The sequence below is a fragment of the Camellia sinensis genome, chromosome 11 (genome assembly GCF_055761805.1).
Source record: "Camellia sinensis isolate YWXY chromosome 11, ASM5576180v1, whole genome shotgun sequence".
NCBI lineage: Eukaryota > Viridiplantae > Streptophyta > Magnoliopsida > Ericales > Theaceae > Camellia > Camellia sinensis.
In genome coordinates, this window is record NC_138971.1 from 140,836,139 (window position 1) to 140,847,887 (window position 11,749).

The window sequence follows — 11,749 nt, forward strand, 5'->3', positions numbered from 1 at the left end:
AATTATACAAGATACCTAATGCAACACATGCAAAAATGCATCTAAAATAGGCTCGGCTATCTAGGATGTCATGTGAATGTAACTTGATAACATGTATTCAAATTGGTATTGAAAATACAATGCAGTTTGTATGATGCACCGAGCCCGGTGCATGCAAGATAAATGAATGGATGCACGCATGCAAGCATAAGGATGCTAATTGAAAATGACCCTAAACTAACCATCAAAAGCGGTTAAGTAAAAGGGAGAAAGAAATGGAGGTTGGAAGACATGCATCACACACACGCACACTTATTACAATATTCGCCCTCTCGACGGATGGTCCGAATGAACAAGCTAAGCTAATCTAAGCTAAGCTAACTAACTGATCTAATTAAACTAATTAGATTAATTATTACACAATCAAATTGGATAACTAGCAAACACTAAGCTAATTATTACAAAACTTTAACTAATTAACGAATGAATTAATTAAATTACAAATTTATGCTTAAGCATTAAAGTATGTGAACCAGGCTGCCTCAGTTCTACCTTGAAGAAATTAAAGATGCATGCTCGATTCCCGTCCCGAAAAGCTCTCCAAATGCTCTTTAGAGGCTCTGTCTGCAGGGTGTCCTTGAGAACTAGCTGTTGGATCTCACCAAAATAGTACTGAGGAGTGCACCAGTGGCCTGCCGGCCATGAGGAGCTTCTGCCGACCCACCTGCCGGCCAAACATGCACACTGCCGACCAAGGATGAAGGGCCGCCGGCCAACAATAAGAGGGTGTCGACCACTGATGTGCTGTGACACCAAATGTAGACACCCTATTTTTGATCGACCTTAAGACTCAGACGTCATCGATTGAGCGCTCGGTGATAGTGCATGTTGTGCTCGTTTAGGGTTTCCGGAGTTTTGGCTGAGAGCCTTGCCTCTGGGCCTCTGAACTCTTTGTGCTTTGGCTCAGTTTGCGGACCGAACCTTACTTCTCTTCCCTCGAGGGAGGGAGAGGTCTGGTAGACCATCCTTTTGTGGTTGAAGACCACTTTTCGCGATCGTAGACCACTTTTCTCATTGGAGACCAGTTTTCGACTTTTGAAGCCTTCGGCCACGCGCCTTGACTCGGGACCGCTTAACGTTCTCCGTTTGGCGTGGTTTTTGAACCACACCTTGTTGCCTCTTCCTAGAGGGACACTGTGGTCTGGGAGACCACTTTTGTGGTCGTAAACCACTTTTGGTGCTCGTAGACTAGTTTTCGAGGCTTTCGGCTGCGCGCTTTGCCTCCCGAACTTTCGTCTTGCATCCTTTTTGGTTTGTTTTTAGTACAAACATTGTTTTCCTTGTTTGGAAGGTGGTACAAGGGTGGGAGACAAGTTCTTCCCCTTGAAGACCACTTTTCTTCCCGCCAGCCAGTTTTCTGCTCCTTGGTCTTTAGGCCATATTTTCTGATCGGCCACCACACCACTGCATTGTTTTCATGCTGCTGACCTTCTCCCACCATGGCCGACCACTTTTTGTCTTGGGAGACCACTTGTGGTGGTTGGCCGACCACTTCAAGTAGTTGTGGTCGACTGCTTTTCTTCACCTTTTTGGAGATATTTTCAACCCAGCTGTCACAGCTGGAAAGCACCAGAACCATCCTCCATACACGTGTATAGAGAGATGGCCTTAGACCCCAAGCTTGTCCAACAAGCTTGAGCTTTGTTCTCTATAAAGGAGAACCTCCTCCCTCATGCTTTAGGTTTAGATTTTGGGCATTGAGCTATACATATACACATTTATATCTATCTTGCACCTTTGCTTCATTTTTGTGCCTTAAAGTGTAATTTCTTCATACTTTAACACACAAACACACACTCAAACACCATACTCTTGGAGCTGAGGTCCCTTGAAGTTGTTTGTGAAGTTTTTGGGCTAATTTTGGTTCAAAGAGTGTGCTGGAGTTGCAACCTTGAAGGTATTCATCAAGGGTGAGTTTCTAGCCCTTTAACCCCTTGTTTTGCTTAAGCTTTTAGACCCATTTGCATGCTGATTTAAGCTTAACTCTTAACTACAAAAAGTTCTATTTTCCAACCCTTAACATGTTTGTTTAAGGTCACTTTTGTGTTGGGGGTGGTCTACCCCCTCTTAGCCTTGTTAGGCCTTGTTTTGAGCCATCCCTTTTGGCTCTTGTTCTAGCCTTTGCATGACCTTTCTACCACTGAAATTCAAAGGATTTTCAATGGTGGAAAGGTGGTTTTGGGATCTTAAATAGGAGAGGGCCATCCCCTCTCCTTGTGTTTTACATACTTGCTTCATATACCTCATGTTTGAGCGTCTTTATTAAGCTTATGTTGGCCATATCTTAGCATGTATTTGGGGTTATTTTGTGATGGCATGCCACTTTTTTTGTTTGCCTTGATCACCTCATGCATGCTTAATACACTTGTAGTGTAAATTTCAAAAACTAGTCTTGTATGCTTCATGAAGTAGCATGTCTTTCTAGCTTATGTTGACTCCATTTCAGCATGTTTTTGGTGTTGTTTTAGCATGCCATGACTCTATTTTGGGTGGGTTTGATGGCCCCTTGCATGCTCCATGCACTTGTAGTACAATTCCATGAAGTAGCCTCATATGTACCATGCTTTAGACTGTCATTCTAGCATGCTTTTGGCTAAACTCTAAGAAGCTTTTGTCCATGTTTTAGAATTCTCTAGCTTTGATTTATGTTTTTTTGGTCATGCATGACTTGCTTTGTATAGCTATAGTGCATTCTAGCTTGTTAGCTTTGTGTATCAAGTCCAATAGCATGCATTGCTTGGCCTATTTAAATGATTTGGCATCATTTGTTATGAGATTTCAGTGCATGTTTCATGGTCATACACTCTCATCTTTCACTTATTCAATGCGTTGGAGGGTTTGCCCTTTATGTCTTTAACATGGGTCATTGCGTATGCCTTCATGCCTAAGCTTGCGAGCTATCATTTCAATGTGTTTTTGGGGTTATTTTGCCATGATATAACTCTAATTTTTGTTAGTTAAGTCATCTCATGCTTAGTCTTGATAGGTGTAGTGTAATCCACCTTATTTGCCTTGCATGATCCATGCTTTATGCCCTTCATGCTAGCTTGTTTTGGCTTCCTTCCATGCATGTTTTAGACTCATTTTGACATGTTCTAGGACTATTTTGGGTTGCCTTTGCCATATGCTTCATGTTTTGCATAGTTGTAGTACAAATGCCTATGCTAGCTTCGAGTTTTGACTACCATAACATGCTTCATTTGTGTTGTGTACATGATTTGGCATCCTCTAACATGACATTTCAGAGCATGTAGCATTGCCATGTTCTCACTTCATTCACTCTTTAAGTGCCTTTGAGTGTTATGCATTGTTGCCTAGCTTATGGCCTAGTGTGTATGCTTGCATGCCTAAGGCCTTTGAGCCCCCATCTTAGCATGTTTTGGTCTTTGTTTAGACCTAATTAAGCTCTGTCCATGGTTGGTTCATGCCTTTGTGCCATGTATTGCATGTCTCTAGAGTAGTCCTCTTTCCTAGCTTTAATGCTTAAGGACCATTGCATGCTATACTTGTGTTGATTGAGTGACTTGGCATCATTTCATACCTTATTTGAGAGCATGTGGTGTTGTCACACTTCCACATTTGTCACTCTTTGAGCACTCTTGAGAGTTGTGCTCTTATGTCCGGTCAATGGGCCTTTGCATTGTGCATGCATTTACTTTGTACTTCATGCCTTAGTTTCATCATCATGGCCACTGATTTGGGCATGACTATGGTCGGTCCATTTTGGTTTAAGTCCATCGAGCATGTTATGTGAATGTTGTTGCATTGCCTCATGTTGTTACATCGCATTGCGTATGTCATGTTGTTGCATTGTGCATGCTTAAGTTACATTGCATTGTGTATGCCATGCTGTTGATTGCATTGTGCATGCCATGTTCTTAGCATTGAGTATGCCATCTTGTTCATTGCATTAAGTATGCCATGTTGTTCTTTGCATTATGTATGCCATGTTATCTTTTGCATTGTGTATGCCACGTAGTTGCATTGAGTTTTGCATGCCTTGCTTTACATGTTTGCATGCTTAAGTTACACTCCATGTTTGCATGCTTGAGTTGCATTGCATTTGTTTGGATTAGGTGTTAATCCAAACACGAGAAATGAGGGATGTTTCATACTTGAAGTGATGAAACGTGTCTCAATTCTCGGTCACCGACACTCTTGATCATACATAATAGAGCTCAAGGCATTTATGTGTTTATGTGCGCATTCATTTCATATTGAATTGCGCAATTTGGCTTCTCGGCCATCATACATCGAGATGCGTGATTGGTGGCCTGAGGGTCGAGAACCGCGCTTCCTTGAGCTTATGAAATGATAGGGAGGGTGGTTGTGCACACATATCTTGCAAATACATTGCCATGCCCTTTCTTGCTCTCTGTTGCAGCAAAGTGGAGAAGTGCAGCAACAACTGGTCGGCCGACCAGATAAACTAGCTGGCCGACCACTTTTTCTGGTCTACAGCAAAGAAAAGTGGTCAGCAGGTGGTTAGCAACTCTAGAAAGTGGTCGGCCATGTTCCTACAGGTTCCCATGGTGGAGTTGAAGCTTTGTGGAGCTTTGTGCAAGGTTCTGAGAACAATTGCAAACAAAGGCAAGTTGGGGCATCGCAACGGATTTCCGAACGAGGCGACCGAGCATGCATATACTTCCCGCCTTGAGGCTCCTGATTTACTGTTTTACTTAGCTAATTTGCTTGGCAAGTTTATGCTTTGGTCTTGTACATAATTACTTAATGTGTTTAACTATGTGATTTGTGTTGTAATAGCTTAATTAGTTAGCTTGTTAGTTAATTAATTCTGTTTTGTAATAATTAGTTTAATTAGCTTAGATTAGCTAGTTAGTTTTTTATTCAGACCCTCCGTCGAGAGGGCCAACTATTGTAATAAGTGTGTGTGTGTGTGATGCATGTCTTCCAACCCCCATTTCTTTCTCCCTTTTACTTAATCGCTTATGATGGTTAGTTTTAGGGCATATTTCGATTAGCATACCTTATGCTTGCATGCGTGCATCCATTCATCTATTTTGCATGCACCGGGCTCGGCGCATCATACTAGTTGTATTATATTTCAATTCCAATTTGAATACATGTACCAAGTTGCATTTTATATGACATGATTAGAATAGCCGAGCCTATTTTAATTACATTCTCGCATGCGTTGCATTAGCCATCTTAACATGAACTAGGATCATGCATGATTTCTATACGGGGAGCAAATATTCCGGCGTGCCCGTATTCCTTTCTTCCGAGCTCCGTCGATGTCCGATCACCTGCGAGCAAATAATGGTGAGCTACCCGGCGGTGTGTGGCCGGAAAAACCCTCCGACGGTCAAGTTAGCACACACCTTAGAGGGAATAGAGAGAAGGGAGAGAGTGTTTTTGTGTAAGGATTTCTTACAGATATGTTCGTCTGTCCGTATGGGGGGCGCAGACATGCTTATATACCTTCTGAGCCCCATATCCACTCCCTGTCATCTCCTGACACGTGGCTCTGCTATCCCATCTGTCAGCATAAACCATGCCATTCATCACCTGCTCTCAACTGCCTGTCAGCACAGCCGGAGCTCGGCAGCCGAGCTGCCCTACCTCGGTCGTACCATGCTTCATACCTTAAGCGCCTAACCGGATAAAGAAATGAAGGACCGGGCTAGGCGGCATCTCGGCAAAGCCTAGCCCGGGCTCCTCCTTTGGTTGGCCTTCTCGCCGGTCAATCAACTACCTTGGCTGACCGCGCCTTTCCGAGCGCCGGTCTCTCGGTCTGACTGGTTTCGACCATCCTCGGACCGAGCATCCTGGTCTGACCGGTCACTTCCTGGCCGAGCAGCTTCTGCACGGTCCGGGGCAGCACACACTCAGTCCAAACTCTGCCCGGCCCAAGTTCTGGTAGCCCATCTCCGGGTGAACAGTCGATCATCTCGGCCCAATGCTCTGCTGGGCCCTCAACTTGCTCGGTCTATACCTCGGCCCAACACCGGATCATAAATCACCCTCTCAATTTCTAACTAGTTCTCTGTTTTGGCTCGGAGTACACTGTGAGTGTTTATGCTTTAGCATACTGCATGCGTGTTATTGGTTGCCATGTTTAGCATGCTTGCCATGAGGCTAACTGCCTAACTGATATAACTGCCTAACTGATATAACCGCCTGAATGCCTGTGGATGAAGGTTGGATTGCTTGAATTAGAACAATTCATCAAATCCCCGATTTAGCCTACTTGCGAATAGCAAACTTCAAATCATTTTCACAAACGAACATGCAATGTTTTGTTCCAAATTAGGCGATCTAGTCTATACTTGTATGTTGTGCGCATCACATAGTAATTCTAGGTTAATAACCGGAATAAGAACACATACGTTTTCAAAAACAAAATATCATGTTAGTAAAGGTTGATCTTTGATCGGGCGAGCGGGGGTGCTCATTGCATGACCTTCCCTTCTCGTACCCAAGTTCTGGAGCCGAGGCAACTTTGGTGATGACGGACACGTGGCCTTAGGCACAAGTCAGGGTTTCCTAAATTCCCTCAAAACAAAATATTTAGGTTGCGACTCTGTATCTGGCAAAGCAGTCCATGTTTGGCACTTCTTTATTAAAATCAGTTTTCCAAAACAATTTGTCGGATTTGGACTCTTTGGTGATTTATCGGTCTCACATTGTACTTTGTGAGATTAGATTCAGAACCGTGACATGAGTCCGAACTTGTAGTAGCCTAAAGAACAAAACGGATTCGCACCCTTCGCGCGCGGACCCAGGAGTTCTTGGGGCGTTCTACACCAAGCTGCAGCAAAGCATAAAATAGAGAAAAGGGAGGGTCTCCCAAGGGTATGCACATACTATGCCCCTCCATATCATCTCGAAACATCAAGGGAAAGGCATAATTGGATCCAAGATCATCAATCGAGCATCGCAATGCATGATGGCCAAAGATCCAATTTGTACAAACTCAATAAATGCATGACAAACAAGACACTTAGACCATCTCCTTATCATAAGAGATCAAAGGCGATGGAGACCAAGGGAGATTGGGTCATTTCATCACTTCAAGTATGAAATGAGCTAATCCACCTTATATTCAACGCAACATCCGATCGAACACAATGCAATGCATACGAACAACATGTTATGCAAACAAACATGCTAATCTTGACATGTTAAGATAGCATGCATGAGACTCTATCATGCAAGCAATGCATGCAAGACATGTTAAGGGGCCAAGAGCACCAAGGCTAGTGAAGAGAATAACACTATGAGCATGCATCACAATGCTCGAACAACCAAACCAGCTCAAAATAGAGTTACATCATGCCAAAACAGTGGCCAAAACATGTTGGAATTAAAGCTCAAAAGCCTAGACAAACATGCACACATGTTAGCCTATAAACAAGGTATAATGCACAACCCTCAAAAGCCATAAAGAAGTGAAGTATATGAGAGTGTGACTACACTATATGCACTGAAATTACATGTTAAATGGTGCCATACCATGCAAACATCACATGTACAGCATGTCAAAGGCCCTAAAACTCAAAGCTAGTCAAGGCCCTTTACACTACAACCATATTAAACAATGCTCAAATGACCTTAACCATTCAAAACAGACCTAAGGCAAGTCAAAACAGTAGTAAAAACATGCTAGACTCGCAACATAGATGGCAAGAAAGATATGCTCATTTGATAGCTCACCAACAAGGCATAAGGGCACAACTCTTAAACACAATTAAAAAGTGATAAACATGAGAGTATGACAGGAGTTTATGCTCTGAAATTACATATCAAATGATGCCAAGTCATGCAAACATCACAAGTATAGCATGATAGGGGCCTCAAAACTCAAGACTAGTCAAGGCATTTGCACTATAGCTATACAAAACATGAGTCATATGACCAAGGCAGCCCAAAACAGTCCTAAAAAAGCCCAAATGGAGTTCTAAAACATGCTTGAAATAAGCTAAGAATGACTAGATTTAGAGGCCAAAACAATAGCACATGTTAGGCAATTTAGCACAATTGCACTACAAGTACACAAAGCAAAGCTTGAGTGATGAAGACCACTCAAAACAGAGTTAGGGCATGCCAAAACATGAACAACAACATGCTGGAGTGGAGCCAACATGTGCTAGAATAATAAGCCAAAACATCAAGCATGCAAGGCTAGTAAGCAAGATTTGCACTACAAGTACATGAAGCATGCAAGAGGTGGCCAAACCAGCTGAAATCAGAGTTATGGCATGTCAAAATAACACCAAAAATGGGCTAAGACTAAGCCAACACATGCTAGAATAACAAGCTAACTCATTAGGCATGCAAGGCTAGCAAAGAGGATTTACACTACAAGTGCATGAAACATGCAACCAATGATCAAACAAGCCAAAAACAGAGTTATGGCAGGTCTAAGAAGTCACAAAAATGACCCTAAACAAAGCCTCTAAGAAGTAGAAACACATGCTCATTTGATGAGCCATCAACATAAGCCTACAAGAGAAGAGGAGAGGGGACAACCCCCTCCTATTTGAGGCCTCAAAACCAAGTTTCCACCACTGATATTCCTTTGGAATTCAGTGGTAGAAAGGCCAAATAAAGGTGACCACAAAGGCTCAAAGTGATGGTACAAAACAAAGCCTAACAAGGCACAAAAGGGAGTGGATCACCCCCAACACCAAAGAAGCCTCAAACAAACATCTTAAAACACTTAAAATCAGAACTTTTTCAGTTGAAAGTAAGGCCTAAAACAATATGCAAGGATGGCCAATATGGTATACAAACAAAGGTTTAGAAGGGAAATACACTCACCCTTGAAGCACAACTTCGAAACCAGCAGCTTCTGAGGCCAAAAACCAACTTTCAGAGCTCAAATAACACTCCCAAGAACCTCAACTCAAAGATGGTGGTGTGTTACTAGGTGTTGTAGTGCAAAAGTGAAGAGAAAATACACTTTAAGGCACAAACTAGCTCAATACAAAGAAAGAGAGTGAGAAATATAGAGATATATATATATATATATATTGTCTCTAAAGTTGCTGAACCTCTGTAAAGGGGGAGGAGCTTCCCCTTATATAGAGGCATGCAATTTCAAGCTTGTTAAACAAGCTTGAAATGAGCTTCATCCCTCCATACACATGTACGGAGGAGGGATGAGTGAAAACCAGCTGGCTCAAAAGATCTGGCGTGAAATCTGCTAAGACAAGGTGTTCTGCCGGCCATCAGTGGTGGCTGGCAGTGCCTCATTGATAGTTGGCAGGCTTCATCAATGGCAGGCAGGGACAATTACATGGCCAGCAGGGCCAAAAGGTGGTCAGTAGTGCCTTACAAGAAGTATGCTGAAAGGACCAACACATGGTCCAAAAAAGGGGCAGAAAGGATACAGGGTTTGGAAAGCTCAAACCTATGACGTTCCGTCGCGAAATTCGAATACTCGACGAGCAATCGAACTTGTCACCGGGTGTACCTGCAAGCATATCCAAGTCTTGAGGACGGTCAAAAATGGGGTGTCTACAGACACGAGGGTTTATTTCCTCACTTCTTCACGTCTGAAATTCCTCTCTCTCTCTCTCTCTCTAGACACTTCTTCTCTCTAGATTTACGCTTTCTACACGTTTTCCAATGCCTCACGCAAAATTTATTCGCTAAACCCTCTTTGTTTCCTCCGTTTTGAATCGATTAAAATTTGATTTCAGCGCTTTTTCTTGGAGTTTCACCACTTGAGGCTTGTTCCCCTCGAGTTTCTCTCAGGTTTTGTGTCTTTTCCCGGACTTTGACTTTTCTTTTCATTTTCTCTCTCCTAAGGTTGACTTTTTCTAAGTTTACCATTTTTCCTCCGTTTTCTTCATTTTTCGACCACTTTCACATCTTCTTTCTAGCTAACAAACGATATTCCACATGACGGAGCTCCCCTCGAGATTCCACCCTAGTTATCACCTCCGGCAGAGATAGACGCCAAGCCTGAGCTTGAGATATTACCACTGGGAGTATGCCTTTTCGATCCGGCGATATGCCATCCTCGGACACATGTACTGCCACCCAGGGGTATTAGGCATTTCAGAGAGTTCACGCGATGTGAGCTGGAGGACCTCTTGCTGAGGGAGCCAAACTCCCATTTGTCCCACAGCACCACCGAGGTATACATTGTATTCTCATGCTTTCTGCACTTTACATTGTATTTCTTGCTTTAACTGTATTCCTTGCTTCAAACACATGGTTACACTACATGTCTTGCCTTAATCACACCCTTGCACTGTATTTCTTACACTGCTTTTCATCTGCCTGTTCTCATATCACTATTCTGATCACTATTGGACTCTCGCTCCATCAGGGGCTACGGAGCCACGACAACGAGGGACTGGTATCTAGAGCTTCCTGTCGTCGTACGCTATATCATCGATGAGGCTGGTTTCAACCTGTTTTGCACTGGGCTATCATGCCACATCGCGAGCCGACCATTTCTTGGCGTATTGGTGGAGCAGTGGTGGGATACCACCAACTCCTTCCACTTCTCCACCGCCGGGGAGATGACGATGACTCCCTATGACTTCTCCATGCTCATGGGCGTAGGAGTAGGAGGTGATCCGATCCCTTATGACATTGATATGGGCGAATGGGAGGCCGCCTGGTTTTACTTACTGGGAGCACGTCCACCTCTCTTTAGACCAGCCATGGTTCGATACAGCTGGTTCACTGAGCATTTTTGTGAAAGAGAGCCACAGACTGTAAAGGAGACTGAGCATTACGCCCGGGCTTTTTGATGTTCCTCTTCGGTACCACCTTGTTTGTAAACAGGTGGAACATTGTAGGGCTGTATCTACTGAGCGCTTTGGTGACCCTACCTTAGGTCCGGCTCTATGACTGGAGAGGAGCTGGCCTCTCCACACTATATGGCTACATGAGCTCAACATCCCGCAAGAGAGGAGACAGGGTTGGAGGCTATTGGCGAGCCTGGGAGATATTCTTTACATTTTTGCTTTACATTTTCTATCTTATATTTTTGTGCTTTCTGCTTTGCATTTTCTGTACACTGTATATTGCATTCTTTACATCTATACACTGCCCTTTCTGCATCGTGCATCTATACACTGTATTTATGTATTCTACACTCTGCATTCTCATACGTTATACTTTCTATGCACTGTACTATACATTCTGCTTTCTGCATTCTGCATTCTGCATTCTCTATATCTATACTTTGTGTACTCACTATTGCCTTTTCTTTTTAGCTCTGGGTATATGCATATTTCCTGACCCTTGCTCTGGAGCCGGAGGAGGAGATTCCTCTCGTTGTGCCGTACTCTCATCGGTATGATGGCAGATGCGATAGGATCCGGGAGACCTTCTCATTCTTTCGTCGGTACTTTGACACAGTGACTGCGGAAGAGGTAACCCAAAACTCACAGTTATTTTTGCTTCATCAACAACTGACGACGACTAACAATCGGTACATATTCCATGTTTGCAGATTGTCTGGCAGCCTTGGGCGATGATGTCGGCTGGAGTTAGGGAACAATACGCCGAAGCCTGGGGGGCCTCCCGTTTCAGCTTCTGCTGAAGGGCCCAGTTTGCCAAGCCTAGTTTCTAGGCGAGCGGTTCATGCGCCAGACTATGGGTTTGCCTAAGCCAGTAGTTCCCATGATGCCCCCAGCATCTATGAGGACTACAAGGAGCCTCTCCTTCCAGGAGATGATTCAGTTCACCGGGGGCTTGGACGCTAACTATTTCCTCGAGGAGG